The 15,230-nt window shown below is 34.2% G+C and overlaps 2 long non-coding RNA genes across 2 annotated transcripts; both read left to right on the forward strand.

The window, feature by feature from the left end:
• The first annotated feature begins 9,012 nt into the window (after positions 1-9,012).
• LOC135789129 (uncharacterized) lies at positions 9,013-11,474 on the forward strand. Its single transcript, XR_010547493.2, has 2 exons — positions 9,013-9,324; positions 9,952-11,474. It is a non-coding gene; the product is annotated as an uncharacterized lncRNA (long non-coding RNA).
• A 1,020-nt stretch (positions 11,475-12,494) lies between these two features.
• Positions 12,495-13,996, forward strand: LOC135789128 (uncharacterized). The gene is made up of 2 exons (XR_010547492.1): positions 12,495-12,952; positions 13,396-13,996. It is a non-coding gene; the product is annotated as an uncharacterized lncRNA (long non-coding RNA).
• Positions 13,997-15,230: the final 1,234 nt, after the last annotated feature.

The following is a 15,230-nucleotide window of genomic DNA, read 5'->3' on the forward strand; positions in this document are numbered from 1 at the left end:
GTACATTTTCTACATTTTTACATACAGTTCATATGTAGATATTTACATTACAATGGTGTTAAACTCATCAAAGCTATGAAATAACAGATATGTAATTATGAGAATTATGTTATGACCAAAAGATGTTCTTATGTTTGGGAAAAAGATACAGAAAGTGCTTTTCACTCTTTAAATGGTTAATATCCTTTAGTTTTTGTTTTAAACCTGCAAGATTATGTTGGCTAGTTACTATTACTTTGGCCTACTTGCATTTAAAATTAGACAACCATTAAAGCTACTCTACAACATGGTTTTGTTTTTGTTTTACTTTAATGATGCATTTTTTGTTTGGCCACTCTTTTTATACTAACTTCATTTATGTATAAAATGTGCTATACAACACACTTATATTTTATTGTTTACTTTTACAGACTCAAGATGCAATCAAGTTAGGACACCGACAAAAGGCAGAGAAACACTCCAGAATTGCACGCATACTTAACCATGTCAGTCTCGGTATTGGCATAGCAATATATGTCAGCAGTCTTATTGCTTTTGGGAGCATACTTATACAACTTAGATTTCATCATTAAAGTCCGGAGTGGTCAGATTTAACGGTATATCTTTTGCTGGAAAAATTTATAAACCGTTAGCTTCAGGAATTATGGACACATGTTTATGGCCCATGTTGACATTTAACCGATGAGGACTGTGTGTGGGTCAGAGAGAGACCACCCTAATGTTGTTGATGAACGTTTGGTTAACTGTGATATTTTATGTTAATAAAGCAAGAGACTTTATTTAGCTAAGTACGACTTGGAAAAATTTAATTATTTTAATAGTAATTTATTGTTCTTGAAGTATATGCATCTTATGAATGTCATTAATGAAAATGAGTAGCTACTTAGGCAGAATTGCATTTATTAATTTGTTTATTAAAGTGTTGCTACCCCTGGCCTGTATTGTGTCTGTTGTTGGGGATGAGAATGCTGACATTTCAGACAGTAGCTCAATAAAGTTTATTATTACTTATTTCAGAGAGATCGTGGGTCATTTGTGTGCATGTGTATGTGTTTTATTTAAGATTGTAAACAATATATTTATATATACTCATTTTTCTTTTTATGATGCTTTTCATTTTCACTTTACCCAGACACACAAGTGAACATATCATTATAGAGGTCAGCTATCAAGTTAATGCATTTTATGCCCTTAAACTGCTTGCTTGTGAAGCATTCAGGCCTCAGACCACTTTATATTAAAGCGTATTTGACATTTAGGGCTATATCATACATCCGGCGCAATGCGGCGCAATGTGTGACGCAAGTGTCTTTTGCTAGTTTCAACCCTGCGCAATTATCATTTTACTTACTTATTCATTTAGCTGACGCTTTTATCCAAAGCGACTTACAATTGCTTTATGTGTCAGAGGTCGCACACCTTTGGAGCAACTTGGGGTTAAGTGTCTTGCTCAGGGACACAATGGTGTGTCAAAGTGGATTCGAACCCGGGTCTCTCACACCAAAGGCGTGTGTCTTATCCATTGCGCCATCACCACCCCACCCCGTTTTCACGTTTAGCGCCACGTTGTTTAAATAGCAAATGCATTTGCGCCCCCTTTTGCGCCCATGGGCGTTCTGGTCTGAAAACGAGGTGTGTTCAGGTGCATTGTTGGCGCATTGCTATTTTGAGGCAACTAAAAGGCGCAATATGTTTTTGTTATTTAGAGAGTGCAATAGTAATATGCGCCTATAAACGGGACGACAACGCAGGTTTGCTTATCACATACATGAATGCGCAACACAAAAACGCTTTTAAATATGAAAGATTAAAGCATTCAAATGTAAAAGATTATCTCTTGGACATAAATGAGGAATAATTATGAGACGTTAGAAGGCGCAAAGAGCTGCTTCACCTGTAGCGAGGTAAGTAAATAAATGTTTTGCTTTAAACAAATGCATCTGTTTTTAAATGCTTTTTTAAATGCTACCTCACGGACTTATTGTATATGATGACTCTGTACCTGTGGATATGGTGGGATGAGAAAAAATTTTAAGTAATGTAAAGTTTTTTTCCAAAATATGAAATTTTGTTCTTAAAAGCAGGGTAAAGATAAATGTCCATGTATAACTATAGTACAGTAATAATTGAGTGTTAATTTGGAATGAATAAAGCTAAATGTGTCGTTCACATAGCATGCGGCTCTTCAGATGTATTTCAAAACCTGATGTAGCCCTTGAGTCAAAAATATTTACAGAAAATGACAGAAGAGTAGAGAGCAGCAACATTTGAAGGGTCTGGAGAAATTCTGTATGGAGGAATTAATAATCTAAGATCACCTGCCATGAATTCTGAAGGATCCAGTATTGAAGGCTTCTTGGTATTACAGAGACACCAGCAGGTTTGCTTAGCAGTGGCATTTTTATTGTTGCCTTTTCCTTTAAAAATTCTTCATATGGTCAAACCCTGTACATCAATGTTATAATAATTCAATGATTTCTGTTTAGTTCCACCAAATCTAAATTGTTCTATGAAATAAATAGCTTTTTTAAGGTAATGCACACTTTTTGTCTGTTTTCATTGTTTGAGAACTACAACTTGCTTAATTAAAGGTAGGTATAATTTTGAAAAATGCTAACGTTAGCCGACTAGCAATGAAATCACAATCCCACCCTCCATTCAAATCGCCATCCAAAGTCACGCCTCTTTCAAAACACATGAACACGCACAGATCAGACTGTCACATTTCATGTCTCATTCACCAGTGAGAAAACTTTGCAGTACAATATTAATAACATTCCCAAAATAACCAACATAAACAACTGGTATCCATCAGAATTAGTTAAAGCACACTTTCGGTTGTGTAGACGTAGTAACTATATCATTATGCTAATCTGTAAACAAACACAAATTGCATAAGCAACACAATGTTTCATCAAAGTAGAATATCTGAATCCCTCTCAATACAAACATATTGCGTACCTACCTTACCAAAATAAACAGTGCAACGACCCTTTCCGACCCTTTGCCTCCTGCAGCTGTTTGCATCTGGTGGTAAAGCAATAAAGTTACAGATGTTAATTTGGGTTTTTGCTCTTTGCAGATCCAGGCAGTTTTTGCTGTTGTTGTTATAAAATATGTCTTTCATTTTGTGGCTCATGTGCAGGTTGTCAATTCAGCAGGAAAGTTTGCAATTCTTCCTCTGTTTACAGACAGGAGGTGAGCGCACGTGAACACACCGATGATGTCTGCGTGAACAGGCTGCACGGTGGCATTCAAATTTCGTTTACAGATGAGGGACAAAAAAGGCAACGTCCGTTCGGACCGAAATATATGATTGGTTGAACATTTTTTGGTCCTACGCCTTTCACAGATGACATACATTTCTACAAATACATTTAAACAACTTAACATAGTGATTGCTATCAGAATGTGAGGAGATTTTTAACCACCCTATGTTAACTTTTTCAAATAGGTTTCTCTTTAACTAAGATCTCCTTAAACTAATGAATAAACCTGTCTGAGATTGATACCAGCTCTTATTGAAATCTAACTGATACAGTATGTGATGCATAATAATTTGGAACACAGTGTAGATAAGAGTAGATAGATGAGATAAACTAAAATAGATAAAATACTTTAGATACACATAGTTGTAAAGTGTTTGCAGATTCATGATGAAGCTTTATGAGATTTATCCATTTTTGTACGAGTGATTCTGTGATCGATCCCATGGTCTGTTTAAGAATGCCGTGAATGTGCACTTTTCCTAACTTGCTACACCTGGCATGACATAGCTGCACGTTCTCATCCTGGCTCAGCAATTGTGCAACAGACTAAGCCAGTATGCACTGGTTAAACTAGATCAAGCGGGGCCTTTTTTGATATCCTGGCTTCCTTAATTCTACTTTTGTGCAATTCCCCCCAGGTCATCCTTTCTAAGAGTGTGATGTTGCTCACTTCTGGTGATGGTGACATCACTCTAGCCCAACAGCTTAATTACATAATTTAAGTTTAATGTTGAAAGTTTATGACATACTAAATTTAAATAGTGCAAACAAAATCAGTTGAATAATTCTTGACAGATCCTTCTTAAGTGTTGCAATATAACCTTTTTTTAAATAAAATTCATTTAAATCTTCCTCATCCCCAAAAAAAAGTTTTAAGGAAGTTGTGCCATGCAACACCAACTGTTATTTCCCAGAATTTGGAAAGTACACAGGAAGTCATGTTAGCCAATGGTGATGTCCAGACCCTGTAGCTCCACCCCAAACAGCTTATAACTCCCTCTACCAGGCATTGCCAGATCCACACCAAGAAGTTTATATCTACGCAAGAGAAAAGTCTAGAAAGAAAAATGGAGGTCCAGTTACTGAATAAGCCTTCAGATGGGGATAAAGAAATGAATCCAGATCATCAAGTGGTCACTGTGCAGCCAGAAGTGAATCTGACCATCACTCCAGAGGATAAACCACTGCCAGATTACCTGGGTTACTCCATCTTTACCATGATCTTCTGTTTTTTACCTACAGGCATTGCTGCTTTTGTTTACTCCATCACAGTAAGTAATTATAAGTATTCATATACATTTTCTACCTCTTTACAAGCATATTACATACAGTTCATATGTGGATATTTACATTACAATGATTTTAAACTCATCAAAACTATAAAATAACACACATGTAATTATGAGATTTATGTTATGACTAAAATATGTTCTTGAGTTTGACAAACGATACAGAAAGTGTTTTCACTCTTTAAATGGTTAATAGCCTTTTTATAGTTTTTGTTTTAAACCTGCAAGATTATGTAGTTACTATTATTACTTAGGGCTTCTTACATTTAAAATATGCTTTTTTAGTTTGACCACTCTTTTGTAACTTGTTAACTCTTTCATTTATGTATGAAATGTGCTATAAACACTAATATTTTATTATTCACTTTTACAGACTCGAAATGCAAACAAGTTAGGACACCGACAAAAGGCAGAGAAACACTCCAGAACTGCACACATACTTAACCATATCAGTCTTGGTATTGGCATAGGAATATATGTCAGCAGTCTTATTGCTTTTGGGACCATATTCATACAACTTAGTTATCAATAGTGGTCGGATCTAACGGTATACCTTTTGCCGGAAAAAATGAATATACCTTCAGCTTCAGGAATTATAAACACATGTTAATGGTCCATGTTGACATTAAGTTACTGTCAGATAACTGATGAGGACTGCAGGCACGTGCACAGATAGGGCTCAACCTGTGCAGAACACATGCCCTTTTTGTCCTTACACTCCGAAGTGCCCTTTTTAGGAGGTGTTTTATTATTTTTTTAAATATATAAATTAATGCTATTGTTAAACATTTACGTCTGTCTGTGTGTTTTACAAATATATTTATCAAATAAAATTATTAAAAAACTAAATATTTTTGGATCCGCTCAAACTGTCTGTCAAACCTCTTAACTCCGCCCCCTGAGTGCAGCGAGCTGAAGTTCCACAGCAGTCAGAGGCAGCTGAACGTCTTGCAACGGTAAATAAGTATCTTGTTGTTTGAGTACAATGCTGTGTCATTACGAAAGAAACACTAGTATGTATATAACGGCGCATGTTTTATAAATTTGAGCAGAGCCGAATTATCCATAGACGGGATTGGTCGAGTGGGCAATCAGGGGGCACTAAGGGCTCCAAACTGCAGCAAGGGCTGGCGCAAAATGCGACCAAATTGAGTTTTTGACAAAGCGCGAGCAGTTTTTAAACAAGTGTTCACCCATGTGAAGGGCACCCGTGACAACAATACGGAATGCACGGTCGGGTTTTTACCGTTTTTTTTTGCATGACGCGTATTAATCGTTTAACTAAAGTCAACACATCTCACGCGAGAAGACGCGCCCGCGCGGGTAAATGTTTAGCCTACATTAACATCAAAAACATATCAGATTAGAAAGGTCTTAGACATCAGATGCCCAGTTGGGAAAACTGGATAGAGACGAAAAACGTGTAAAGGATACAAGTATGTAGGCCTACATTATATTGCCCTGTCACTCATTACAGTATGCAATCTGGATATAATTTATTGTATATGCATGTATCTTATGCCTTGAATTAGTCAAGGGAGTTGTATGATTATTTGGTTCATAACTTTTTATTCTGAAATCAACTGCATAGAGTTAAGTCTATTTAGTATTTAGTATATTTTTTTAGTAATGCAGTTATTTGCACCTTCAAAAGACCAAGGTTCCTGGTCCTCAGCACCAGGTAGGCAGATACATGTTGAATATGCTTATGGTATGGCTATAGTATAGTATAATCTCCTATTTTGATCTTTAATATCCTATTTCCCCCTCTTCTCAATCACATACATAAACATGTTAACCAAATAATACAAATTAGCTTATAAAACCAAACAGAATACCTTTTTTTCTTCAAACATATTTTTATGTAACTTTATGTATGTAAGCAGAGGAAAAAATTTAAATTAATATATTCTACAATTAAATAAGAGCGAGCACTTCACAAACACATGACTACAAATAGGCCTAATACAGACAAACACCCAGGATGTAAATTGTTAAAGCCAACTTACAAGGGCAGATATCCTTTGCACTATATAATGCCAAGCTATCATAAAATGTCATTTTTCATTCATTAATAGTGATTTTTTTCAATCATTAATAGTGAATAAATAAAAAGCTATTAAGATGATTATTAAGTGATATTTATTTGGAGGGGGTGCCCTTTTTCAGTTTCAGCACATGCCCCTCAAAAGGTCTGTGCACGGCCCTGGAGGACTGTGTGTGTGTGGGAGAGAGAGCCCGCCGTATTGTTGTTGATGAATGTTTGGTTAACTGTGATATTTTATGTTTGCAACAGACTTTATATAAGTAAGACTTTAAATAATTAAATTATTTTAATGGTAATTTATTGTTCTTAAAGTATATGCACCTATTAAGCACAATTGCATTTATTAATTTGTTTATTAAAAGTGTGGCAACTCCTGGCCTGTATTGTATCTGTTGTTGGGGATGAGAATGCTGACATTTCAGACAGTAGCTCAATAAAGTTTATTATTATTTATTCCAGAGAGATCGTGGGTCATTTATGTGTATGTATTTTATTTAAGATTTTACCCAGACACAACGTATCATAATAGAAGTCTGCTATCAAGTTAATGCATTTTATGCCCTAAAACTGCTTGCTTGTAAAGCATTCAGGCCTCAGACCACTTTATATTAAAGACGTGTGGCATTTGACATTATTTGTGTTAGTAGGCTTACTTCTCCACTCCAACAGTGTCTAAAGGGTTAACTGATAAATATTCGAGATTTTTGGGCAAATTTGATTTATAGATTTACAAAAACAACCTAAAACAACTTAAAACTGTTGAACCACTTAAAAGAGGGTCCTGCCAAAGTCACAAAGGCTGATTAACTGCCAAAATCATTTCCTGTTTTCTGCCTGTTTCTTCTGGTAAACCATAAACATAATTTTGTAGTATTTGATAAGAAAGGTGAAAAAAGTAATTTGGCGCCCTCTTGTGAAAATAATGTGAAATAACAAAAACATTTCACTTGTAATGGATGTTTACTATAAGTATTTTGTGCATTGTAATGTAAGACCATCTTTTCTATAAAACTCTGTCAGACTTCGGTTTTAAAGATAACAAGAATGCACTTGTCAGAAATACAAAACACATTCTTTTTGGAAATGGTTTTATTTGTGTTTCATTATATGTATATATATATATATATTATTATATATATATTTTAGCCGCATCAAATAATACCATTAAAGAGTGAAAGTCAAGGATCACACAGACACACTGTTAACAGAATTTTCTTTGTCTGAATTTATTATATTCTGCAGAATAGTCTCTCACCCTCTGTATGCAGAGGTAAAAATGAGAGCCCCGTTCACAAATTTGTTCGCATGTTTATAGCAAGATACTGAAAAATACAAAGTCATCCCATCTCCGCCCATGAACCAAAGATAGTCATTTTAGTTCCAGCGTCACTTAACCTTCAATTTATCAATGACTAAGAAACATATCAGTTGAAGCACATCTAGTCAAATAGAAGAAATTATTTTGTTCTCAGTGAACTTTACCGTTTACTGAGTTTTTTCACTTGTTCATCAGTTGTTACTTATCTCATTCACTAGCCCCCCCTTTATCTGATCTGCTAGGACTTTGTATAATGTTCTAGTCCTACTGAACAGATGGAAAGAACAGAAATATTTTACTAGAACAGAAGAACAGGATTTTGCATTTAACAATTATAAATTCATAAACTACAATTAAAATAAGAATAAAAAATCTCCCACTACACATGCTAAATCAAACAAAAACCCAAAACTGTTTTTGACTTCTGACATTTTTGGTCATTTGGGGTCGAGGGTAATAGTAGCTTTTATCACTTTTTTGTTTGGACACCACTGGAACATATCTTCTAATGGTATCATCGACACTTGTCATTTATTTTCACATTTCATTAGCTCATGACAGTTATGATCAATTTTGTTTAATTGTAAAGAGTCGAGTTTACCCCTTGTCTTCAATTTAAGAGGCATTTTTATTCATCTTGGTGACATTTTTGCTCAAATCCCCCAGTAATTTCCAACCCTGATGCGTGAACAGACCATCCAACATTAAATAAATGCAAAATAAACCGAAATGCATATAAGATACATGTTTCCAATAGACTGGGAAGGTGTATTTAAATTTAAGTCAAGTCCTGTAATTATGATTTTGGGGAATTGAGCTAGAGGGAGATGGATTATAATAATTTAGCTTTTTAATGTTATACCTCATGGCGTCTGTTTTCACCAAGTATATTTGAATTGAACACAGTATAAAACACAATTGCAATCCTTCATAAGTGCCTATGCAGTATAAAAAATGTCTTTATCCCAAAAAAGACGTTAAGGAAGTTGTGACATGCAACACCCACTGTCATTTCCCAGAATTTTACAAATGGGTTACGCAAGATGTCATGTCAGCCAATGGTGATATGCACAGCTTTTATAGCTCCACCCCAACATCTTATAACTCCCTCTTGCAGGCTTTGCCAGATTCACACAAAGAAATTCAGCTTTACGTGTAGAAACAAGAGAAAAGTCCAAAAGACTAGAAACCAAAATGGGTATCAGCCAGTTACTGAATAAGCCTTCAGGTGGGGATAAAGAAATGAATTCAGGATATCAAGTGGTCACTATGCAGCCGGAAGTTAATGTGATCAACACTCCACTGGATAAACCACTGCCAGATCACCTGGGTTACTCCATCTTTACCACACTGTGCTGTTTTTTACCTCTTGGCCTTGCTGCTTTGGTTTACTCCATCACAGTAAGTATTTGTGTACCTTTTCAAGGCTATTACGTATGTGTCTTAATGTAATATTTAAGTTATGTATATACTGTACAGTACATATGTAGATATTACACTACTGCAGCACAATGATAAACTCTTGAAATAACATAAATGTATCTACACTGAAAAAAATGATTTGTTGAATTTAATCAATTTTTTAACGTAAGTGGTTGCAATCAATTTATTTAAGCTACATTTAAAAAAAAGTTTTATATTTTATTTTACTTTACTAATCTTTTTGTTTAAATGTAGCTTAAATAAATTGATTGCAACCACTTACCTTGATTAAATTCAATGAATCATTTTTTTCAGTGTATTACAATGATGTTATGACCAAAATAATCCAAAAATAAATGTAAACTCTTTAAATGGTTAATAACCTTTTTTAGTTTTTGTTTTAACTCTGCATGATTATATAGCCTTAACTATTATTACTTATTACATTTGAAATTATTTTAAAACTACTGTATATCATGACTTTATATATTCGTTTTAATGATGCTTTTTTGTTTTTATACCTGTGAAACTCTTTGATTTATGTGTGAAATGTAGGCTACTATACTTTACACAGATGTACAAACATTTTATTATTTACTTTTACAGACTCAAAATGCAAACCTGTTCGGACACCGACAAATGGCAGAGAAAAATTCCAGAATTGCACTCAGACTTAACCATGTCAGTCTTTTTATTGGCATTACAATATATTTGTTAGTCATCAGCTTTATTATTTTTGTTGGGTTCATGTTTTTTTCCGGAATTTTAGACTAGGGCTTACATAAGGACTGAAGTGGTCGGATGTGATGGTATACTTCTGTTTTTGGTATATCAGTTGTACTTTCATACAACTGCCAAGGACTATGTGTGGGTAGTGTGTGATATAGAGCCCGCTGTATTGTTGTTGATGAACTTTTGGATAACTGTGATTTTTTATGTTTGCAAGAGACTTTTTTTAATTAAGCAAAACTTGGAAAAATTGAATTCTTTTAATAGGAATTTTTATGGAGCTTTTGGGTCCACTACATTACAGATGTTTTATGCCCTAAAACTGTATGAACCATTTGCACGCACATGTTTGTGCAGATCTCAGACTTAAATGCCTTTCACATACTGAAATTAAAAGTATTTTTTCCCTTAGGGCAGAAATGTGTAATAGTTAAACATCATGAGGCAATTCATTGAAATTATTGACTTTGACAAACTGTGACGTGGTCCAAGCTCCTTTCCCAAAACAGTACTGATAAAGAAATGCTCTGTTTATTTATTGCCGTTTTTGTTGCAGATCTATAAAAAAAGAAACTAAGAGATCTAAAGAGGTCTAATATTTGATATTGATTCCAACAGAGAGGTTAAATAATTGAAAATATTTGATATTTTTTGGTAAAATTACAGATGTACAAAAAAAATTTAAAGCTACATAACATCCTGAAAGAGGCACTAAGTGTTGTGCGCATTAATAAGTTGGGCCAGCTAGTCACTTTTTGACAATCAGACTGTATACCTATACTGTATTATGTAAAACCTAACACATTATTTTGGGGCAATGTTTTATCATTGTATCTGTGTCTGTATGTTGCAAACGAACAGTATATGTACATTTTCCTTTGACAACCAATTTGCCAATATTTTTAACAGTATATCTATTATTTTAATAGAATAAGATATATGTTTATGCATATATGTAACTGCAAACAGAGCTGTTTCTAGACATAGACAAACTAGGTGGTTGTTATGGATGTCTTCAGGTCACAGTTTTCTAGTCATAGTGACAGGATCATGGCAGCCCCATGTTTTGTGTGAGAGCACTGGCTTTGTTTTTCCTTTGCTTTTTGCAGCATGGGATGGTGTATTATTCTGCATGAAAGAAAATTTATTTCAGAAGACATGAATCCTTTCACATCTAGTGAAAACCTTTTTTATAGGAACTTTACATATCTTCTAGATGTCCTTTTGGCTCAGGGACTCTAAAGGGACCTAACATCTTACTTCCCAATATTCCAGTCCAAATCATTAGTCTGCCATCTCCCCCTAATGTTACAGTGTTGTTTGACTATTCACCAACAATCCAGAATATACTATACAGTGTATTATGGCATGTCCATGAATAAAATTGTTTGAAAACTTCATGTAGCTCACAGCAAATGTTGTCTTTTTGGAAGCTTTAGTTTAGGGGTGGGGTTGAAATCCAGCTTTATGCACTGAAGGATCCAGTATTGAAGACTTAGAGACACCAGCAAGTTTTCTTAGCTGTGGCATTTTTATTGTTGCCTTTTCCTAATATTTTCCTTAAAAAATTCTTCATATGGTCAAATCCTGCATACATTTTATTATAATTCAATATTTCTGTTTAGTTCCACCAAATCTAAATTGTTATAGGAAATAAATAGCTTTATTTTAAGATAACGCACACATTTTGTCTTTAGAAAGATCTGTTTTCATACCCATATTGTATGAGAACTACAACTTGCTTAATAATGTGGAAGAACTTTTTCAAGGAGGATCTCCTTGCAAACTAATGAATAAACCTGTCTTAGATTGATACCAGCTAGTTCTTTAAAACCTGAATGTTTTTTCAATTAAATCTAACTGATACAGTATGTGATGCATAATAATTTGGAACACAGTGTAGATAAGAGTAAATAGATGAGATAAACTAAAATAGACAGATAAAATAAATTAAATAGATAAAATACTGTAGATGCACATATAGTAGTTAAGTGTTTGCAGTTTCATTATGAATTTTTATGAGTTTTATCCATTTTTGAATCAGTGATTCTGTGATGCATCCCGCGGTCTGTTTAAGATTGCCGTGAATGTGCACATATCCTAGCTGGCTACACCTGGCATGACATAGCTGCACGTTCTCATCCTGGCACAGCAATCGTGCACCAGACTAAGCCAATATGCACTGGTTAAACTAGATCAATCTGGGCCTTTTCTGTTATCCTGGCTTTCTAAATGTTGTGCAATACCCCCAGGTCTTAGAAGGTTAACACAGCTTAGTGTACTAATGCTGTCGCTCACTTCCGGTGATGGTGAAATCACTCTAGCCCAACAACTTAATTACATAATGTTGTTTAATGTTGAAAGTTTATGACATACAAAATGTAAATTGTGCAAACAAAATCAGTTGAAAAAGTGTCACAATATAACTTTTTCTATTAATAAAATTCATTAAAATCTTCCTCATCCCAAAAGAAGTTTTTATGAAATTGTGACATGCAACACCAAATGTTATTTCCCAGAATTTGGGAAGTACACAGGAAGTCATGTCAGCCAATGGTAACGTGCAGACCCTCTATAGCTCCACCCCAAACAGCTTATAACTCCCTCTACCAGGCATTGCCAGATCCACACCAAGAAGTTTATATCTACGCAACAGAAAAGTCTAGAAAGCAAAATGGAGGTCCAGTTACTGAATAAACCTTCAGATGGGGATAAAGAAATGAATCCTGATCCTCAAGTGGTCACTATGCAGCCAGAAGTGAATCTGACCATCACTCCAGAGGATAAACCACTGCCAGATTACCTGGGTTACTCCATCTTTACCATGATCTTCTGTTTTTTACCCACAGGCATTGCTGCTCTTGTTTACTCCGTCACAGTAAGTATTATAAGTATTCATATACATTTTCTACCTCTTTACAAGCCTATTACATACAGTTCATGTAGACATTAACATTACAATGGCGTTAAACTCATCAAAATATGAAATAACACATGTAATTTTGAGAATTATCTTAGGACTAAAAGATGTTTTTGTGTTTGACAAACGATACAGAAAGTGTTTTTCACTCTTTAAATGGTTAATAGCCTTTTTATAGTTTTTGTTTTAAACCTGCAAGATTATGTAGTTACTATTATTACTTCTTACATTTAAAATTAGACAACCATTAAAGCTACTCTACAACATGGTTTTGTTTTTGTTTTACTTTAAAGATGCATTTTAGTTTGACCACTCTTTTTTATGCTAACTTGTGAAACTTTTTCATTTATGTATGAAATGTGCTATACAACACACTAATATTTTATTGTTTACTTTTACAGACTCGAAATGCAAACAAGTCAGGACACCGACAAATTGCAGAGGAACACTCCAGAACTGCACGCATACTTAACCATGTCAGTCTTGGTATTGGCATAGCAATATATGTCAGCAGTCTTATTGCTTTTGGGACCATATTTCTACTACTTGCACATCATAATTAAAGTCTGGAGTATAAAGGTATACCTTTTGTTGGGAAAATGAATATACCTTCAGCTACAGCAATTATGTACACATTTTAAAGGCCCATGTTGACATTAAGTGACTATCATACAACTGATGAGGACCATGTGTGTGGGTCAGAGAGAGCTCGTCGTATTGTTGTTGATGAATGTTTGGTTAACTGTGATATTTTATGTTTGCAAGAGACTTTATATATGTAAGACTTTGAATAATTAAATTATTTTAATAGTAATTTATTGTTCTTAAAGTATATGCACCTTATGAATGTCATTAATGAAAATGAGTAGCTACTTAAGCAGAATTGCATTTATTAATTTGTTTATTAAAAGTATGGCTACCCCTGGCCTGTATTGTATCTGTTGTTGGGGATGAGAATGCTGACATTTCAGACAGTAGCTCAATAAAGTTTATTATTATTTATTCCAGAGAGATCGTGGGTCATTTGTGTGCATGTGTATGTGTTTTATTTAAGATTGTAAACAATATATTTATATATACTCATTTTTCATTTCTCTTTTCTTTTTATGATGCTTTTCATTTTCATGTTACCCAGACACACAAGTGAACGTATCATAATAGAAGTCTGCTTAAGTTAATGCATTTTATGCCCTAAAACTGCTTGCTTGTGAAGCCTTCAGGCCTCAGACCACTCATATTAAAGACGTGTGGCATTTGACATTAAGTGTGTTTGTGGGCCTACTTCTCCAATCCAACAGTGTGTAAAGGGTTAACTGAATAATATTTGAGATTTTTGGGCAAATTTGATTGATAGATTTACAAAAACAACCTAAACAATTTAAACTGTTAAATCATTTGAAAAAGGGTCTTGACAAAGGTACAAATGCTGATTAACTGTGCCAAAACCATTTCCTGTTTTCTGCCTGTTTCTTCTGGTAAACCACCAACATAATTTTGCAGTTTTATGTAAGAAAGGCAAAAAAAGTAATTTGGCGCCCTCTTGTTGAAAACTTTGTAAAGTGAATCATTCTTGTTCTCCTGACTCAAAACATTACTGCTCATGTGAAATTGCTACCCAGTCTCACAGGTTTCGTGATATAGTCACGTATTTTTTTAATTCTTTTTTTTCATGATATTATCAAATAACAAAGACATTTCACTTGTAATGGATGTTTACTAAACACTAAGTATTGTGTGCATTAATAATGGTAAAGTTAAACCAGTGGTGTGTATTCAATGTAAAAACAACTTTTCTATAAAACTCTGTCTGACGTCTGTTTTAAAGATAACCAAAAGGCCACTGGCTAACACTTGTCAGAAAGTATTCAAATACAAAACACTTTTTTTCTGGAAATGTTTCTGTGTCTGTCTGTTCATATGAGAGGCAAACATTATATAAAATAAAACATTTGAAGTTTACATTTTTGTATTTGTAAATATTCCTTTTTTCCTCCTCTGAGAAGGGAATTGAAACTTCTTTATTTTTATTTCTATAGCACATTTTAGCTGACGTTTAACGAAAGTGCTTTACATAAGCACACATCTAAATAAGAACCTAAAAATGTTAAGTAAAACAAAAAGCAACGGATAAAAGATACGTTTTCAAATTTGCTTTAAAAATGGTTATGTGGCTGGTTTGGGTGGATTTGATATGCATTTTATGCACCATGTTGTTTCAAGCAATTTTAAAAGAGAA

This window comes from Paramisgurnus dabryanus, chromosome 13 (assembly GCF_030506205.2).
Source record: "Paramisgurnus dabryanus chromosome 13, PD_genome_1.1, whole genome shotgun sequence".
NCBI lineage: Eukaryota > Metazoa > Chordata > Actinopteri > Cypriniformes > Cobitidae > Paramisgurnus > Paramisgurnus dabryanus.